Source organism: Nicotiana tabacum, chromosome 22, assembly GCF_000715075.1.
Source record: "Nicotiana tabacum cultivar K326 chromosome 22, ASM71507v2, whole genome shotgun sequence".
In the NCBI taxonomy this organism is placed as follows: domain Eukaryota; kingdom Viridiplantae; phylum Streptophyta; class Magnoliopsida; order Solanales; family Solanaceae; genus Nicotiana; species Nicotiana tabacum.
In genome coordinates, this window is record NC_134101.1 from 115,871,200 (window position 1) to 115,890,907 (window position 19,708).

The window sequence follows — 19,708 nt, forward strand, 5'->3', positions numbered from 1 at the left end:
TTTTTATTTTTTATCACTCTTTTCTTCTTCTTTTTTTTCACTCAATTAATTTTATGGCTATGATCGAATCCGATGGGGATTGCCCACGTATCATGACACCGCATGAATCAGATCCTGGGTAGTTTAGGAAAGTTAGGAATGGAGTAAATAAACTAACTCTATTTTTTTTACTTTTCATAACACTCAAATGAAAGAAGCGTTTAGAAAAAGAATATATATTTTGCATTTCATTTTTTCTTTATTGAATATTCGAAAGAATGGCTTTTAAAGAGGAAAGAATACATTTTTTGAATTTATGGTTTTGATTTTTGATTTTTTTTTTTGAAATTTTCGAAAGAAAGACTTCTAAAGAAAATTATTTTTTGGAATTTTTGTTTTGATTTTTGATTTTTTTTTGAATGAAAGACTTCTAAAATAAAGAAAATACTTTTGGATTTTGGATGTTGCCTCTTAATTTTCGAAAGAGGGATTTTTAAGAAAATATTTTAGATTTCTGATTTTTTTTTAAAATTTACAAAAGTACTTTAAAGAAAAACGAAAATATTTTTGGACTTCAATTTTTAAATTTTTATGACATTTACGAAAGAAAGACTTTTAAAGAAGGAAACGAATATTTTTCTTTGATGATTTTTGTTTTTTGATTTTTGGGAAAAATACTTCAAAGTAAAAGAAATCCGTATTTTGGATTTTGATTTTGTCACAACCCTAAACCCGAACCCGGTCATGATGGAGCCTCTCATGAAGACAAGGCCAGACGATTCTTTTCCATTTCAGTTTTAAACAATTAATGATAAGAATTAAGTCATTTAACATAATAAAACCCCAAAGTACGGTGAATAATACAAGTTCGCAGAAATACAAAACCAACACAGCCCGATACCGGGATGTCACTAGTCATGAGCATCTAAAAATCTGGAATACTCAGAAAAGTCTACTGAGTTTAATGCAAAAACTAAAACAAGGAGAAATAAGATAGGAAAGAAGCTCTAGGCTGCGAACGCCGGCAGCTACCTAGAGAATCTTCGGATCTGCCTGAGCTGGAAAGATCAACACTCGGGAGCGGGACCAGATACGCCTGAATCTGCATATAGGGTGTAGGGAGTAAAGTGAGTACCTCAACTCAGTGAGTAATTATCATAAATAAATACTGAAAGCATTAAATCACGTAAGGCACATTATAGGCTATAATGAAGCAGTAAAACAGGTAAGAACAGTGGTTCAGTAAAGATATGTAAAATCGTATAAGTTCGTTTAAACTTCAAGAAACGCCTATTCAACAATTAAATAGGTAAATGACAGACAAATAAGCACATAAAGGATTGCCCCTCGGGCACAATGTCAATAGTACCAGCCTCTCGGGCTATATCTCACATCACAATGGGTACTCGCGCTCACTGGGGGTGTGCAGACTCCTGGAGGGGCCCCTTACGGCCCAAGCGCAATATCAAGCCATCTCGTGGCGTCATCACTAGGCCCTCGGCCTCATATCGACAAGCCACCTCATGGCGTACATATCTCAGGTCCTCGGCCTCATAATCAATCTCAAATGTTTCCTCACAACATAGGCCCTTGGCCTTACTCAGTCAAAATACTCACAAGCCACTCGGGCAATAGTAAAATATGATTCTCAGTCCATAATATCATTTAAAAGATCATTTAAGTGTTAAAAACGGAGTAAACATGGCTGAGTATGAAAACAGTGAGATATAACATGACTGAGTTCAAGTATAAAGTCAAAACAGTGAGGAAATATCAATAAAAATCCCTTAAGGGTTCAAATAATTGGCACAAGGCCCAAATATGGCATTCAGCCCAAATCATGATGATAGAAAATAGATTTCAGTCAAATACGCAGTAAAATAGTCATTCGGGACGGACTAAGTCACAATCTCCAATAGTGCACGACCCCACGCTCGTCATCAAGCGTGTGCGTCGCTTCAATATAGCACAACGATGTGCAATTCGGAGTTTTATACCCTCAGAACATCATTTACAATCATTACTCACCTCAATCCGGTCAAATCTCTAGCCTGCGACGCTTTTTCCCCTCGAATCGGCCTCCACCCGCGTTGAATCTATCCAAAATTAGAATCACGATATCAAAATATGCTAAGGGAACGAAGCCCAAGCAAAAATAATCAATATACAACATAAATCCCAAAATTACCAAAACCCGACCCCCAGGCCAACGTCTCGGATTCCGATAAAAATCACATCAATGGATTCCATATCACTCCCCGAGTTCATAAAAGCATCAAAATCCAATTGTAAATGACCCCTCAAATCCCAATTTCTAGGTCTCCAATTTCAAGCCCTATTTATTCCATTTTAGGCTTAATTTCCATAATTAATTAGGTAGATTTCACATTAGAATCGAGTGTTAAGTCCATGAATCTTACCTCCAAGTGATTCCCCTTGAATCGCTCTTCAATCCTCTTCAAAAATCTTCAAAAACGCTCAACAATGGAGGAAATAAACCCCAAAATTGCGGATAAGACGACTATTTAAACATTTTGCCCAGGCCTGAAATCCTTCTTCGAGAACACGGTCAAAGCCTCGCGTTTGCGAAGCACAAAATAACTTTGATCAAAATTCCTTTTTCGTGATCGCGTTCCCCTTCTCGTAAATGCGATGAATAAATTCCCCTGAAGCTCAGCTGCCTATTTTCTCCTACGCGAACGCGACACCACCCCGCGAACGCGATGCACAAATACTCAGCCCTTCGTGAATGCGGAGCCTTCCTCGCGAATCCAAAGTCTTAAATCCTAGCTTCCTCAACTGACCCCTCGCGAACGCGAAGGTCATTTCTCTGCAGCACTGACCTGCATCTTTCTGCAACTCCAAATATCATGAAATGGTCTGATTGACCACCCGGAACTCACCCGAGGCCCCCGGGACCTCAACCCAACATACCAACATATCCCATAACCTCATTTGACCTTGTTCCAACCTTCAGAACGCTCAAAACAACATCAAAACACCAAATTCACATCGGATTCATGTCTAAAAATTCCAAAATCTTATAAATTACGCTTTTGATAAAAAACCCAACCAAACCATATTCGAATGACCTGAAATTTTGCACAGACATTTCAAATGACACAACGGAACTATTGCAACTCTCAGAATTCCATTCTGACCCATATATCAAAATCTCACATACCAACCGGAAATCGCCAAAAATCCAATTTCGCCAATTTAAGCCTAAATCTACTCCGGACCTCCAAAACTCGTTCCGATCACGCTTCTAAGTCCCAAATCACCTCCCAAAGCTAACCGAACCATCAGAACTCACATCCGATCCCTCTAACACATAAGTCAATATCTGGTTGACCTTTCCATTTTAAGCTTCCTTAAAAGAGATTAAGTGTTTCTAACCTTACCAAATCTTTTCCGAACCCAAGCCAACCAACCCGATCATACATAGAACTGATAGACAAAGCAATAAGAAGCAAAAATGGGGGAAGCAGAGCAGTAACTCATGAGACGACTGGCCGGGTCGTCACATCCTCCCCAACTTAAACAAACGTTCATCCTCAAACGAGTCAAGAAACGTACCTGAAGCCTCAACAGGTGAGGATATCTACTCCGCATCTCCCGCTCGGTCTCCCAGGTAGCCTTCTCCATGGTCCGACCTCTCCACTACACTTTCACTGAAGCTATATACTTTGACCTCAATTTTCGAACCTGATGCTCTAAAATAGCTGCTGGCTCAACATCATAAGTCTAATAACCATCTAACTGCACTGTGCTGAAATATAGAACATGATATGGACCCCCAATATACTTCCGGAGCATAGAAACATGAAATACCAGATGCACACTCGACAAGCTGGGTGGCAAAACAAGTTGATAAGCCACCTTCCCAATCCTCCGAAGCACCTCAAAAGGCCCAATGAACCGAGGACTCAATTTACTTTTATTCCCAAATCTCATAACACCCTTCATGGGCGAAACCTTCAACAGAACTTTCTCACCAACCATGTAGGACACATCCCGAACCTTCCTATCTGCATAACTTTTTTGCCTAAACTGCGTTGTACGAAGCCTCTCCTGAATTGCTAAAGCATCCTACACCAAGCCTGTCCCCAATAGCCAAGCCTTACCGGCTCAAACCAACCAACTAGAGATCTACACCGCCTCCCATACAAAGCCTCATATGGAGCCATCTGAATACTTGACTGGTAGATGTTGTTATAAGCAAACTCTACAGGCGGTAGAAATTGATACCATGACCCTCCAAAAGCAATGACACAAGCGCGCAACATTTTCTCCAATATCTGAATAGTGCGCTCGGACTGCCCGTCTGTCTGAGAGTGAAAAGATGTGCTCAACTCAACCTGAGTACCCAACTCTCGCTGCACATACCTCCAAAACTGCGAAGTAAACTGAGTGCCCCTATCTGAAATGATAGAAACTGGGACACCATGCAAACGAACAATCTCCCGGATATAGATCTCTGTCAACCGCTCTGAAGAATAAGTAGTACACATAGGAATGAAGTGCGCGAATTTGGTCAGCTGATCGACAATCACCCAAACAACATTGAACCTCTTCAAAGTCCTTGGAAGTCCAACTACAAAGTCCATAGTGATCCTCTCCCACTTCCACTCCGGAATATCCATCCGCTGAAGCAAGCCACCCGGTCTCTAATGCTCATATTTCACCTGCTAGCAATTGAGACACCGAGCTACAAATCCCACAATGTTTTTCTTCATTCTCCTCCACCAATAATGCTGCCTCAAATCCTGATACATCTTTGTGGCACCCAGATGAATGAAATACCGTGAGCTATGGGCCTCCTCCAAAATTAACTCCCAAAACCCATCCACATTGGGCACACAAATCTGGCCCTGCATCCTCAATACCCCACCATCACCAATGGTCACATCCCTGGCATCATCATGCTGATCTCTGTCCTTAAGGACAAGTAAATGCGGATCATCATACTGGCACTCTCTGATGCGATCATATAAGGAAGACTAAGAAACCACACAAGTCAATACCCGACTGAGCTCCGAAATATCTAACCTTATGAACCGATTGGCCAAGGCCAGAACATCAACTGTAAGAGGTCTCTCCCTAATTGAAATATATGCCAAGCTCCCCATACTCACCGCCTTTCGGCTCAAAGCATTGGCCACCACGTTGGCCTTTCCCGGATGGTACAATATAGTGATATTATAATCCTTTAGCAACTCCAACCATCTACGCTGCCTCAAATTAAGATCCTTTTGCTTGAAAAAGTGCTGGAGGCTACGATGATTAGTAAACACCTCACAAGACACACCATACATATAGTGCCTCCAAATCTTCAATGCGTGAACTATAGCAGCCAACTCCAAATCATGAACGGGGTAGTTTTTCTAATGGGGCTTCAACTGACGAGAAGAATAATCAATAACTCTACCCTCCTGCATCAACACACAAACAATACCAACTCTCGAAGCATCACAATACACGGTATATGAACATGAAGCTGATAGCAAAACTAAGACTAGAGCTGTGATCAAAGCTGTCTTGAGCTTTTGAAAGCTCTCCTCACACTCGTCTGACCATACAAATGAAGCACCTTTCTGAGTCAACTTGGTCAAGGGCGATGTGATAAATGAGAATCCCTGAACAAACAAGTGATAATAACCCGCCAAACTAAGAAAGCTGCGAATTTCTATGGCTGAGGATGGTCTGGGCCAACTCTGAACCACCTCTATCTTCTTCGAATCAACCTGAATACCCTCACTGGACACCACGTGCCCCAAGAAAGCCACTAAACTAAGCCAAAACTCACACTTGGAGAATTTTGCATAAAGCTTCTCCTCCCTCAATCTCTGCAACACAACTCTCAAATGCTTCGTGTGCTCCTCCCGACTACGCGAATACACCAGAATATCATCAATGAAGACTATGACAAACGAGTCGAGATAAGGCCGGAATACACTGTTCATTAAATGCATGAATGCTGCTGGGGCATTGGTCAGCCCAAAAGACATCACTAAGAACTCATAATGACCATATCGGTTTCTGAAAGCTGTCTTAAGAATATCCGAGTCCCTGATCTTCAACTGGGGATAACCTGAACGGAGATCAATCTTGGAGAACACTCTCGCTCCCTGAAGCTGGTCGAATAAATCATCAATGCGAGGCAAAGGATACTTATTCTTAACTTTTACTTTGTTCAATTGCCTATAATCAATGCACATCCTTATAGTGCCATCCTTATTCTTCACAAATAAAACCGGCACACCCTAAGGTGACACACTAGGCCAAATGAACCACTTCTCAAGGAGTTCCTAAAGCTGCTCCTTTAACTCTTTCAACTCCGCTGGTGTCATACGATACGATGGAATAGAAATGGGCTGAGTGCCCAGCACCAGGTCAATACCAAAATCAATATCTCTATCCGGTGGCATGCCCGATAGGACTACCGGAAACACATCAGAAAGATCCCTCACAACTGGAACAGAATAAATACTGGGAGTCTCAACACCGACATCCCTCACAAAGTCCAGATACGAAAGACAACATTTCCCAACCATATGCTGGGCCTTCAAGAATGAGATCACTCTACTGGGAACATAATCAGTCAAACCTTACCACTCAATCTATGGCACACCTGGTATAGCTAATGTAACTGTCTTAGCATGACAGCCCAGAATAGAACGACACGGAGATAGCTAATCCATGCCTAAAATGACATCGAAATCCACCATACACAATAATAAAAGATCTACACGGGTCTTCAAACCCCCAATAGTCACCACACATCCGGTACACACGGTCTACAACAACAGTATTGCCCATCGAGGTAGATACATGAACAAGTAAAGCAAGAAACTCACGGGGCATACCCAAATAACGAGCAAAGTATGATGACACATAAGAAAAGGTGGAACCGGGATCAAAAAATATAGAGGCATCTCTGTGGCAGACTGAAACAATACCTGTAATAACAGCATCAGAAGCAATATCATCGGGTCTAGCTTGAAGTGCATAGAAACGGGCCTGACTGCCACCTGATCGACCTCCCCCTCTAGGGCGAACCTAGCTAAATGACCTCCACCTCTAGCTGGGTGGGTGGGTGGTGGTGAAGAAACTAGCGTTGAACCCGATGATTGACCCTTCTATTGAGATGAACTCGCAAGATGACTAGGGCACTACCTCCATATATGACCCATCTCTCCACACTCATAACAATTCCCGGGTGCTGGAGAAGGGGACTGAAGGGAACCCCTAATACCATAATGACTAGTTGATGCACCTGGCATAGAAGAGCCCTGAACCGATGGAGCATGGGATGAACTCTGAGTTGGAAGGGCACTAAGTGATGATTGGTCCTGATGAGAACTATGAGAACCATGACCCAATAACCCTCCACGATAACCTGGGCGAGCTGGCTAAGCATGCCTGAATGGACGGCCTCTACCTTGATGAAACTGACCTCTCGAAGAAGCACTACTATAACTTCCAGATCCTCGAGGCCTCTTGGCCTCCCTCTCCTCTCTCTCCTGGCGACGAACAAACTCAATCTCCCGAGAAATGTCTACAACCTCCTCAAAGGTAGCACCAATCCCCCTCTCCCTGGTCATGAGAATACGAAGCTGATAAGTGAGGCCATCAACAAACCTCTTAATCCTCTCTCTATCTGTCAGAACCTACCAAATAGCATGGCGAGCTAACTCGGAGAACCTTATCTCATACTGCATCACCGTCATCTCTCCTTGACGCAACCACTCAAACTGCTTGCGCAGCTCCTCTCTGCGAGACTACGGCACATACTTCTCCAGAAAGAGAATGGAGAACTGCTGCCAAGTAAGGGGTGCGATACTAACAGGCCTACGCCTCTCAAAAGTCTCCCACCAAGTGAAGGCAGCTCCAGAAAATTGAAAAGTAGTGAATGCGACCCCGCTGGTCTCCAGAACACCTATTGTACGAAGCATCCTCTGACACTTATCCAAGAAACCCTGGGCATCCTCGCCTTCTGCACCACTGAAGGTCGTAGGCTGAAGTCTACCAGACCTCTCCAATCTACGCTACTCATCCTTTAGTATGGCAGGAACTACATAGTCTTGAGCAGCTGCAACCGGCTGGGCTGGATGTGCCCCCGACGTCTGAAGTCCCTGCACGACCTACTCAGGTTTGCGAGCGGCGGGAGTCTGATTGCCTCTCCTGGCCTGAGAAGTAGTTTTGGCTGTAGTAGCTGAGACTGCCTGAGCTAGGCTAGTGCAAACTGATAGAATCTGAGCCAAGGCCTCCTGAAGACCTGGAATCACAATAGGCACAGCTAGTGCCTGAGTTGGTGCTGGTGGAGCGTCCATAACTGGGACCTGATCCTGAACTGGGGTTGCTGGTGGATCTGCAGGTGCTGCCCTAGCTGCTATACGGGCCATACCTCTGCCCCTACCGCGACCACGACCGCATCCTCAGCCTCTTGTGGACACATCTGGTGGTACTGGTGGTCGTCTATCCTGACCGGTAGCACGTTTCCTCACCATCTGTGAGAGAATAGAATAACAGATGTTTAGTACTCGGATCAACAAATTCGCATGACAAGAATTTCAAGAATGTGAAGTTTTCCTAAAGGTTATGCAACCTCTCGAGGATAAATATAGACGTCTCCGTACCGATCCGCGAGACTCTACTAAACCTGTTCATAACTCGTGAGACCTATGTAACCTAGGCTCTGATACCAACTTGTCACGACCCTAAACCCGAACCCGGTTGTGATGGAGCCTCTCATGAAGACAAGGCCATCCAACTCTTTCCCATTTCATTTTTAAACAATTAATGATAAGAATTAAGTCATTTAACATAATAAAACCCCAAAGTACGGTGAATAATACAAGTTCGCAGAAATACAAAACCAACACAGCCCGATACCGGGATGTCACTAGTCATGAGCATCTAAAAATCTGGAATACTCAGAAAAGTCTACTGAGTTTAATGCAAAAACTAAAACAAGGAGAAATAAGATAGGAAAGAAGCTCTAGGCTGCGAACGCCGGCAGCTACCTAGAGAATCTTCGGATCTGCCTGTACTGGAAAGATCAACACTCAGGAGCGGGACCAGATACGCCTGAATCTGCATATAGGGTGTAGGGAGTAAAGTGAGTACTCCAACTCAGTGAGTAATAATCATAAATAAATACTGAAAGCATTAAATCACGTAAGACACACTATAGGCTATAATGAAGCAGTAAAACAAGTAAGAACAGTGGTTCAGTAAAGATATGTAAAATCGTATAAGTTTAGTTTAAACTTCAAGAAATGTCTATTAACCAATTAAACAGGTAAATGACAGACAAAAAATACAGATAAGCACATAAAGGATTGCCCCTCGGGCACAATGTCAATAGTACCAGCCCCTCGGGCTATATCTCACATTACAATGGATACCAGCGCTCACTGGGGGTGTGTAGACTCCTGAAGGGGCCCCTTACGGCCCAAGCGCAATATCAAGCCATCTCATCGCGTCATCACTGGGCCCTCGGCCTCATATCAACAAGCCACCTCGTGGCATACATATCTCAGGCCCTCGGCCTCATAATCAATCTCAAATGTTTCCTCACAACATAGGCCCTTGGCCTTACTCAGTCAAAATCCTCACAAGCCACTCGGACAGTAGTAAAACATGATTCTCATCCTATAATATCATTTAAAAGATCATTTAAGTGTTAAAAACGGAGTAAACATGGTTGTGTATGAAAACAGTGGAATATAACATGACTGAGTTCAAGTATAAAGTCAAAACAGTGAGGAAATATCAATAAAAATCCCCGAAGGGTTCAAATAGTTGACACAAGGCCCAAATATGGCATTCAACCCAAATAATGATGATAGCAAATAGATTTTAGTCAAATACGTGGTAAAATAGTCATTCAGGATGGACTAAGTCACAATCCCCAACAGTGCACGACCCCATGCTCGTCATCAGGCGTGTGTGTCACCTCAATATAGCACAATGATGTGCAATGTAGGGTTTCATACCCTCAGAACATCATTTACAATCATTAGTCACCTCAATCCGGTCAAATCTCTAGCCCGCGATGCCTTTGCCCCTCGAATCGGCCTTCACTCGCGTCAAATCTATCCAAAATCAGAATCACACCGTCAAAATATTCTAAGGGACCAAGCAAAAATAATCAATATATAACACAAATCCCAAAATTACCAAAACTCGACCTTCGGGCCCACATATTGAATTCCGGTAAAAATTACATCAATGGATTCCTTATCACTCCCCGAGTTCATACATACCAAAAGCATCAAAATCCAACCATAAATGACCCCTCAAATACCAATTTCTAGGTCTCTAATTTCAAGCCCTAGTTCTTCCATTTTAGTCTTAATTTCCATGATTAATTATGTAGATTTCACATTAGAATTGAGTTTTAAGTCCTTGAATCTTACCTCCAATTGATTCCACTTGAATCCCTCTTCAATCCTCTTCAAAAAGCTCCAAAAACGTTCAACAATGGAGGAAATAAACCCCAAAATCGCGGACAAGACGACTATTTAAACATTCTGCCCAGGCCTGAAATCCTTCTCCGCGAACGTGGTCAAAGCCTTGTGTTCGCGAAGTACAAAATAACTTTGACCAAAATTCCTCTTTCGCGATCGCGACCTTTCCATCGCGAACACGATGCTTCCTCAAACTAAACCTTTGCGATCGCGTTCACCCTCTCGTGAACGCGATGAATAAATTTCCCTAAAGCTCAACTGCAAGAGGTCTCTCCCCAACTGGAATATATGCCAAACTCCTCATACTTAACGCCTTTCGGCTCAAAGCATCGGCCACCACGTTGGCCTTTCCCGTATGGTACAATATAGTGATATCATAATCCTTTAGCAACTCCAACCATCTCCGCTGCCTCAAATTAAGATCTTTCTACTTGAACAAATGCTGAAGACTGCGATGATCAGTGAACACCTCACAAGATACGCCATACAAGTAATGCCTCCAAATCTTCAATGCATGAACTATGGCAACCAACTCCAAATCATGAACGGGGTAGTTCTTCTCATGGGGCTTCAACTGACGAGAAGCATAAGTAATAACTCTACCCTCCTGCATCAATACACAACCAATACCAACTCTCGAAGCATCACAATACACGGTAACCGATGAGGTTTGCGTACGTATCTCACATCCGGTAAGAATCAGACCCGCGCAATTCGGTAAGTTTTGACGGAACAAGGGAAACATGACACTTGAAAATTTTGGCTCAATTAGGAATGACCTTTTCTTTTTCATTTTATTTTTCAGAATTTCGCTATAGTTTTAGAATTTTAAAATACCTACCTCACTCTTGTTTTTTTTCTTTCCCTATTCTAGAAGGTTAACATGTAAGCCGAAACCAAAAGATGTGCAAGTAGCACGTAAGTTGCATCATGATGGTCTTTTAATTTGGGTATACCTGTCCTAGACGGACCCAACCCCTGTGTTGAGTCTCCAAAGTCAAATGCACGTGATGCAATCAAACATTCCTACTAGGGATCCAGCATGAGACTTGTTATTCTAGGTTTAAAAACCTGGGTGTATTGTTCTAGACCTGGCTTACTCGAGCGGTCAACTCAAGCTGAGAGGGGCAGCGTACCGGGAATACAGAAGCTTCACCGGCTTTGCAACTTGTCCGAACCTCATTCTAAAATTGGAATATTACTCTCACAGAAAAGAAGCCACATGAAGTGCACACTTCCCAGATGATTTAGAAGACTTAGAGAGAAGAGGGTCTCGTAATAGTTTATATACAGTTCAAGTAATATCAAAGTGGTAAAAAGAGACATTTAGCACATTAGGCTTAAACACGAAAAAATCAGATAATAAATAAAAGCCAAGTATAACAGTTATTCTATGCTCGAATTCGGAACTCTAAACCAGAAGTTCTGGGTTCTTATCCCCAGCAAAGTCGCAGAGGTGTCACACCTCCTTTTTACCCGAAAGGGGATATAAGGGAGTTTTCTAAATTAAAGTGACATTAATCGAAATGAGATTATTTTATTTATTCTTCAGAGTCGCCACTTGGGATATTTTTTATGGTGTCCCATGTCACTAGTTTATTTTTAAAATCCCAAATTGAGGAAAATTAACTTCATTTAAAAGTCTGCGAAACTAGAAAAACTAGGTAAGAAATTCTGTTAAATCGGGAGAAGATGTTAGGCATTTCCGGGTTCAGTGGTTTTAGCACGGTCGCTCAACTATATATAATTGGCCCCATTATCTGATTTATTACATGTTTTAAATCTATTGTGCATTTATCGGGAGAAGGTGTTACCGCTTTTATTTATTTATGAATTTATATATGGAACAAGCCACGATTGTCGTACACTTGTTGTTTTCGTACACACTGCAAACCGCGCTACATGAAATACACCCGCAATCTACAACATATTTATTTTAATATTGTTTGAAGTTGTGGTCGGATCACATGAAATGCACCCCCGAATTTGGGATTTACGTATCGTGACCATGTCACGGGAACCGTACCCATAGTCACGATGATTAATCAATCGCGCCTAAAACAAGCTACGATGTTCATGATTTTATTTCTAAGGTTAAGATTATTGATTAAGTCCTAAGTCATCTCATTTTGGTATGTATAGTCATAAAGAAATCATTTGATCCTAAAAAAAATATCTCATCCCAATCGGTAGATCAAATGAGATATGCATATGGGCTAGCTGATATTGACTTTGGACCAATTTTACTATTGACTTTGGACTGTTGGACTTGAAGTGTTGGGCCTAAAAATCTTCTTTTTTGTTAGCCCAAAAGACCAATTTCTTAATAAAGATAATAAAATACCAAGAACATTCATACTACTGCAAATATTCATCAATGTGTAAAACAAAAAACAAGAGAGAATTAAACTTAAATCAGCAGGAATATCATCAAGGCAAATATTAAAACAAATATGTGACGGGGTACTTCACGCAACAATTTTATATAAAAGGAACTCAAACCAATATTTAAGCAAAATACCCATAAATATATAAACAAAGATTTAAGATAGAAGATTGCACCTTTAGTCACAAAATCTCTCCTTTATTAGCAAGCATCTCCAATGAAATTAATATAGATGAAATTGACGCCGAATAGACTCCAAACTCAAACAGAGATGTAACAACACCGGAACCTCAAAGGCGACCTCCAATGGAACCTCTGATTCTTGGACTCACTTGACTACTGTCGTGGGTAGAAAATTAAACAAAGTTGTTTCATAGCCTGATTGGATTTTTTCAACCTATTCTACTCCCAGTATTGTGCTGATTTTTACACCGGACATAAGGCGATTTAATGGATAGTTTATATGGCTGATTTTCAGCAGTAATACAACCGTTTTGGGGCTAGTTTGGGGTCATTTTTGGACTGCTTTCAGGCTGCTTTTTCAGCTGAAGTTTGGGGGGCGTTTTGCCGGACTTTTTGGCTAGTTTTCATGGAGTTTCGGGCTATTTTTCAGCAGAGAAAAGTGCTGTGTTTTGGTGGTTGAAAGGGGACATTTCTGGGCTAATTTTGTGGTGGTTTTTGCAGCTAAAGGCTGCTGGAGTTGGACTGATTTTTTACTTCAAAGAGCTGGCTAACGGTAGTACTCTATATTGTGTTTGGGGGTGAGGCCTTAGCTTTTTTTTTTTGGTTTTGAATGAGGGGAGGAGTTAGAGGTGTTCCCATGGATGAGCAAATTCCCTAGGAGCTAAATGCTTGACCCTCTGCCCTCTTCGTCACTCCCTCTCTCTATTCTCGTTTCTTTCCCAGATCTCTCATTCTCTTTTTTTTTGTTCTCACCCATTTTATTCCACTCTTTTTCTTTCTGTTTTTCTTTTGTCCCTGCCCCCCAAAGATTTAAGATAGAAGATTGTACCTTTAGTCACAAAATCTCTCCTTTATTATCAAGCATCTCCAATAAAATTAATACAGATGAAATTGATGCTAAATAGACTCCAAACTCAAACAGAGACGCAGAAACACCAGAACCTCAAAGGTGACCTCCAATGGAACCTCTGATTCCCGGACTCACTCGACTACTGTCGTGGGTAGAAAATTAAACAAAGTTGTTTCATGGCCTGTTTGGATTTTTTCAACCTATTCTACTCCAAGTATTGTGCTGATTTTTACACCGGACATAAGGCGATTTAATGGATAGTTTATGTGGCTGATTTTCAGCAGTAATACAACCATTTTGGGGCTAGTTTGGGGCCGTTTTTGGACTGAGAGAATGATTCCTTCTCATGTGAGTTTGTTTTGTTTTGATTTTTATGAAGAAGGGTCTGTCACTATATTTAGATAAGGACGTGAGTCATCCAAAATATATTGTGTATGTGAGAGTTAGTTAGAAAGATAAGAAAGGAATCTTTGCCAAGCGGTCCTTTTGTATGGTTCTTTTCTTAATTCTTTATTCTTTTTTAAAAAAAATAAGATGAATAAAAATACAAAAATAAAATACTACTCCTACTAAATAAATAAAAATAAGAAAAAATTACTACACTCAAGCCTCTAACTCAAAAATTGTTCTAAACTAGGTAAAACTATATATTTTTTGAAACTTTTCTTTCTTTGTAAATGGAAATAAAACTAATACTCTTAAAAATATAATTCTTTTTTTTTTGTATTTTTTTAAATTTTATCAAATAAACCTGCTAAAATGTGAAATAAAGGCTAAAATATATAGATAAACTAAAAATATATTTACATACTGAAAAATGATGAAAAACTCAAATATAGTAAAAAATTAGGTGCTCACAGTATTCGATCTGTATAATTTGTAATTACTTCCTTGGGCTTTATCTGATGTGTTTGAGTTGCTTTTGACTAGTGTTGGACCGTTTAGAGGTCGCTACACGCGTGATGGCATTCTAGGAGCATCGTTTGGCTTGCTCGGTGTAGGAATTTGCTTGTTTAAGATAAGCAACTCTTCTAAACTTAGTGTTGAGGGTTTGAAACCCCGAATTATGTGTTATGTGATTGGTGTTGAGGTGACGCATATGCTAGGTAACGGGTGTGTGGGCATGCACCCTGTGAGTTGAGACTCTATTGTTTCCAGGGCACTATTTAATGGCCCACTTTGTTGATATTTGTGTTTTCACCATGTGATAAAGTAATTTAGTTGTACATCATGCCAGATATCATGTTTTGGATTTATGCTGATATTGTTGGGATCCCTAGCGGTCGTTTCTTGCTGTCATCTCATTGATTTCATTGATATTTCGTACTCGGTCACATTCATGCATTCATATCATATCTTAGTCTCAGCAGAGGTCGTGTACATGTTGAATTATCAGTTAAATTACTATTTTGTACTCTGAAGAGGTTGATGACTGAGTGAGGCCGAGGTCCAAATTGTGAGGATATTTATGAGATCGGGTTATACGCTGCAACATGTGTTTATTGATTTATGCCATGATTGGCTTGTTATAGTGCTTGGGCTAAAGGAGCCCCTCCGGAGTCTGCACACACCCCTAGTGAGCGCAAGTACCTAATGAGTGCGAGTGTCTCTGGACATGGATTTGTTCGAAGTATTGATATATGGAGATGGATTTCTCCACAGGTTTGGATTGCCCTTTTTCCTCAGTACTGGGTGATTATAGTTAGTGTTGTATATGTTCTGGGATGGATTTCCCTGGGCCGCATGACCCATATACAGTACCGAGTGGTTGAGAATTTATAAATTACTGAGGGATGGATTTCCCTGGACATGGATTTGTCTGAAGTACTTGATACCTGGAGATGGATTTATCCACAGGGTTAGATTTCCCTTTTTCCTCGGTAATTGGTGACTTCTAGTTAGTGTTGTATATGTTCCGGGATGGATTTCCCTGGGCCGTATGGGCCATATACAGTATTGAATGGTTGAGTATGATGAGTGGAAAGTGTTATACAGTGAGGTTGAGTACTTTGAGAGTGTGAGTACTCGATTCATCTCCAAGATACATGGCATTGGCATGCATATATGGCATACATGTATAGAGACGCATTTCCTCATGTTGTACTATAATGACTCGGCTGGTTGTTTCATTAGTTACCGCTCTATTTCCCCTATTTCTGCTTCTTTATATGTTGTTCAGCTGTATTTTATCGCATCGTGTTGGTTAGTTTGGGTTCGGAGTGGCTTTGAAGAGAAATGAGACACTTAGTCTCTTTTGAGTAAGCTTGAGTTGGAAAAGTCAATCGGATGTTGACTTATGTGAATAAGGTTTCAGATGTAAATTCCGATGGTTCGGATAGCTTCATTAGGTTATTTGGGACTTAGTAGCGTGATCGGAATGTGTTTTGGAGGTCCAAAGTAGATTTAGGCTTGAATTGGCGAAAATGGAATTTTGGCATTTTCCGGTTGGTAGTGGAAATTTTGATATAGGGATCAGAATGGAATTACGGAAATTGGAGTAGGTCCGGTGTGTCATTTGGGACATCTGCGCAAATTTTCAGATCATTCGGACAAGGTTTGATAGACTTTTTCATCGAAAGCGAAATTTGGAAATTTTGGAAACCTTAGGCTTGGATCCGAGGGTGTTCTGATGATTCGATGTTGTTTTGAGTGTTCCGAAGGTTGGTATAAGTTTGAATAGTGTTATGTGACAAGTTTGAACTTTTGATTGAGGTCCGAGGGACCTCGAGAGGGATTCAGAATATTTTTGAAAAAGTTTGGTTTGAAAGTGTGCAACTTCAGCTGCTGAATTCTTGTCATAACTGCACCTGCGGATTGGGGACCGCACGTGCGTGATTGCAGAAGCGTTGGGGAAACCGCAGATGCGGCCATATAGGATAAAGCCAGAAGTCGCAGGTGCGGGCAATGTAACACACTTGCGGAACCACGGGTGCGGAAGGTGAGAGGCAGGTGTGGTCCCTAGAACTTAAGTGAAAACTGCAGAAGCGGTTGGCTTGACCGTATAAGCAGTACTGCAGGAGAGGAAAGATGATCGCAGGTGCGAAATCCCTGGGTCAGAAAGTATATAAGGTTTCCTTCGCGAATTTTTGCTAAGTTCTCCATTTTTTAAGACGTGAAGTGAGCTAGGGTAATGATTTTCAAGGGGAAATCGAAGATTATTAGTTGGGTAAGCTACCTAAGCTTCATTACTCGTGTTTATGACCATTTTTCCATTGTTTAATCATTGTATTAGTGGAAATTAAGGAAGAAAATTGAGGTATTAGGGCTTGATATTGGAGAGCTTTGAGTGGGAATTTGAGGGGCCATTTGAGGTCTGATTTTGATGCTTTTGGTATGAATAGACTCGTGGGAGGCTAGTGATTCTATTGATATAATTTTTATCGAAATTCAAGACGTGGTCCCGGGGGTCGAGTTTGGCAAATTTCGGGATTCTTGATGTAATTTGATTGTTTTTGCATGGGCTTCGTTCCCTTAACATAAATTGATGTTATGATTCTGTTATTGGATAGATTCGACGCGAGTTGAGGCCGAGTTGAGAGGCAAGGTCGTCGTGGAGTAGTATTTCTTCCAGTTTGAGGTAAGTAACCATTGTAAATCTAGACCTGAGGGTATGAAACCCCAGAATTTCGTACTGTTTTGATAAATGAGGTGACGCGCATGCTAGGTGACGGGCGTGTGGTCGTGCACCTGTGGGGATTGTGACTTGGTCGGTCCCGTGGCAACTTTATAGTTGCATATTTTGATATATTATATATGATATCCATGTGTTTTAGAAATCGACTTGTTAACTTGGGTTGAATACCATGTTTGCGGCCCTTGTGCTGACCTGTTTAGACCCTTAGGGGTATGTTTACTACTTTCCTCACTCTATTTGATTGAAAGCATATCCTTTGTCATGTTTTACATGTTTATTGTTTAAATCCGGTTTCATTACCCTATTTCTTAATATATGAAAATTGTTGGGCTGAGTTTCCCTGATATGCCCGAGTGGCCGTGAGGTTAATGACTGAGAGAGGTTGAGGACCTAATGGTGAGGATTATGTATATATTTTATGGATCGGGCTGCATGCCGTAGCGTTATTATATATATGTATCGGGCTGCATCCCGCAGCGATATACTTATGGATCGGGCTGCACGCCGCATCAATATATATTGGATCGGGCTGCGCGTCGCAGCGATATGACGATTGGGCTGTAGGAGCCCCTCCGGAGTCTGTACACCCCCAGTGAGCGTAATCGACTATAAACTGTGGATCGGGCTGCATGCGACAATGGTTATTACTATTATTATTATTATGAGATATCTATTGAGCCGGAGTGCTAAGTGTGAGCACTAACTGAGGAGAGCTGAGTCACGGGTGACTGAGAGGCTTGCACTAGGGAGTTATTACGAGTATGGAGAGTTTGGACATATGAGGAGGCAGTGTCCTCGTCTTCTTGAGGGTCCATCTCAGCAGATGAGTCAGCCCTTGACTTCAGCTCCAGTTACTTCACCACCCGCTCAGGTAGCTAGGGGCGGGGCTCAGTTAGCTAGGGGTCGCCCCAGAGGGGGAGGTTGATCAGGTGGTGGTCAGGCCGGTTTCTATGCACTTCCTGCCAGACCAAATGCTATTGTTTTAGATGTTGTGATTACAGGTATTGTCTTAGTCTACCATAGAGATGCCTCTGTGTTATTTGATCCTGGTTCCACTTTTTCATATGTATCAATTGGGACGTGTGTGCAAAATTTCTAGTCATTCGAACAAGGTTTGATATACTTTTTGATCGAAAGTGGAATTTGGAAATTTTGGAAACTTTAGGCTTGAATCCGAGGGTGTTTTGATGATTCGATATTGTTTTGAGTGTTTCGAAGGTTGGTATAAGTTTGAATAGTGTTATGTGACTTGTTCACACTTTTGATTGAGGTACGGGGGGCCTCAGGAGGGATTTGGAAGATTTTTGGAAAGGTTTGGCTTAAAAGTGTGCAGCTTCAACTGCTGAATTCCTGTCATAACCGCACTAGCGGATTGGGGACCGCAGGTGCGTGATCGCAGAAGCGTTGGGGAAGCCACAGATGAGGCCATATGGGAGAAAGCCAGAAGTAGCAGGTGCAGGCAATGTAACTCACATATGGAACCGCAGGTGCGGAAAGTGAGGCGCAGGTGCGATCCCTGGAACTTAAGTGAAAACCACAGAAGCGGTACCGCAGGAGCGGAGAGATGACCGCAGGTGCGAAATCCCTGGGTCAGAAAGTATATAAGGTTTCCTTCGTGAATTTTTGCTAAGTTCTCCATTTTTAAGACGGGAAGTAGGCTATGGCAATGATTTTCAAGGGGAAATCGAAGATTATCAGTTGGGTAAGCTACCTAAGCTTCATTACTTGTGTTTATGACCATTTTCCCATTGTTTAATCATGGTATTAGTGAAAATCAAGGAAGAAACTTTAGGGAGTAGGGCTTGACATTGGAGAGCTTTGAGTGGGGATTTGAGGGGCCGTTTGAGGTCCGATTTCGATGCTTTTGGTATGAATACACTCGTGGGAGTATAAGGATTCTATTGATGTGATTTTTATCGGAATCCAAGATGTGGGCCCGGGGGTCGGGTTTGGCCAATTTTGGGATTCTTGATGTAATTTGATTATTTTCGCACGGGCTTCGTTCCCTTAGCATAAATTGATGTTATAATTCTGTTTTTGGATAGATTCGACGTGCGTTGAGGGCGAGTTGAGAAGCAAGGGCATCGCAGAGTAGTATTTCATCTGGATTGAGGTAAGTAACCATTATAAATGTAGACCTGAGGGTATGAAACCCCGAAATTTTGTACTATTTTGATAAATGAGGTGACGCGCATGCT

General features: G+C 41.6%; 1 long non-coding RNA gene across 2 annotated transcripts; it reads right to left on the bottom strand.

Moving 5' to 3' along the window:
- Positions 1-789: 789 nt before the first annotated feature.
- Positions 790-14,215, bottom strand: LOC107804405 (uncharacterized). Of its 2 annotated transcripts, XR_012705150.1 has the most exons (5): positions 13,020-14,215; positions 9,009-9,078; positions 6,942-8,492; positions 2,008-2,075; positions 790-1,081 (listed from the first exon to the last, which is right to left on the bottom strand). It is a non-coding gene; the product is annotated as an uncharacterized LOC107804405 (long non-coding RNA). The 2 variants fall into 2 exon arrangements; XR_012705149.1 differs by lacking the exon at positions 2,008-2,075.
- Between the last annotated feature and the right edge of the window lie 5,493 nt (positions 14,216-19,708).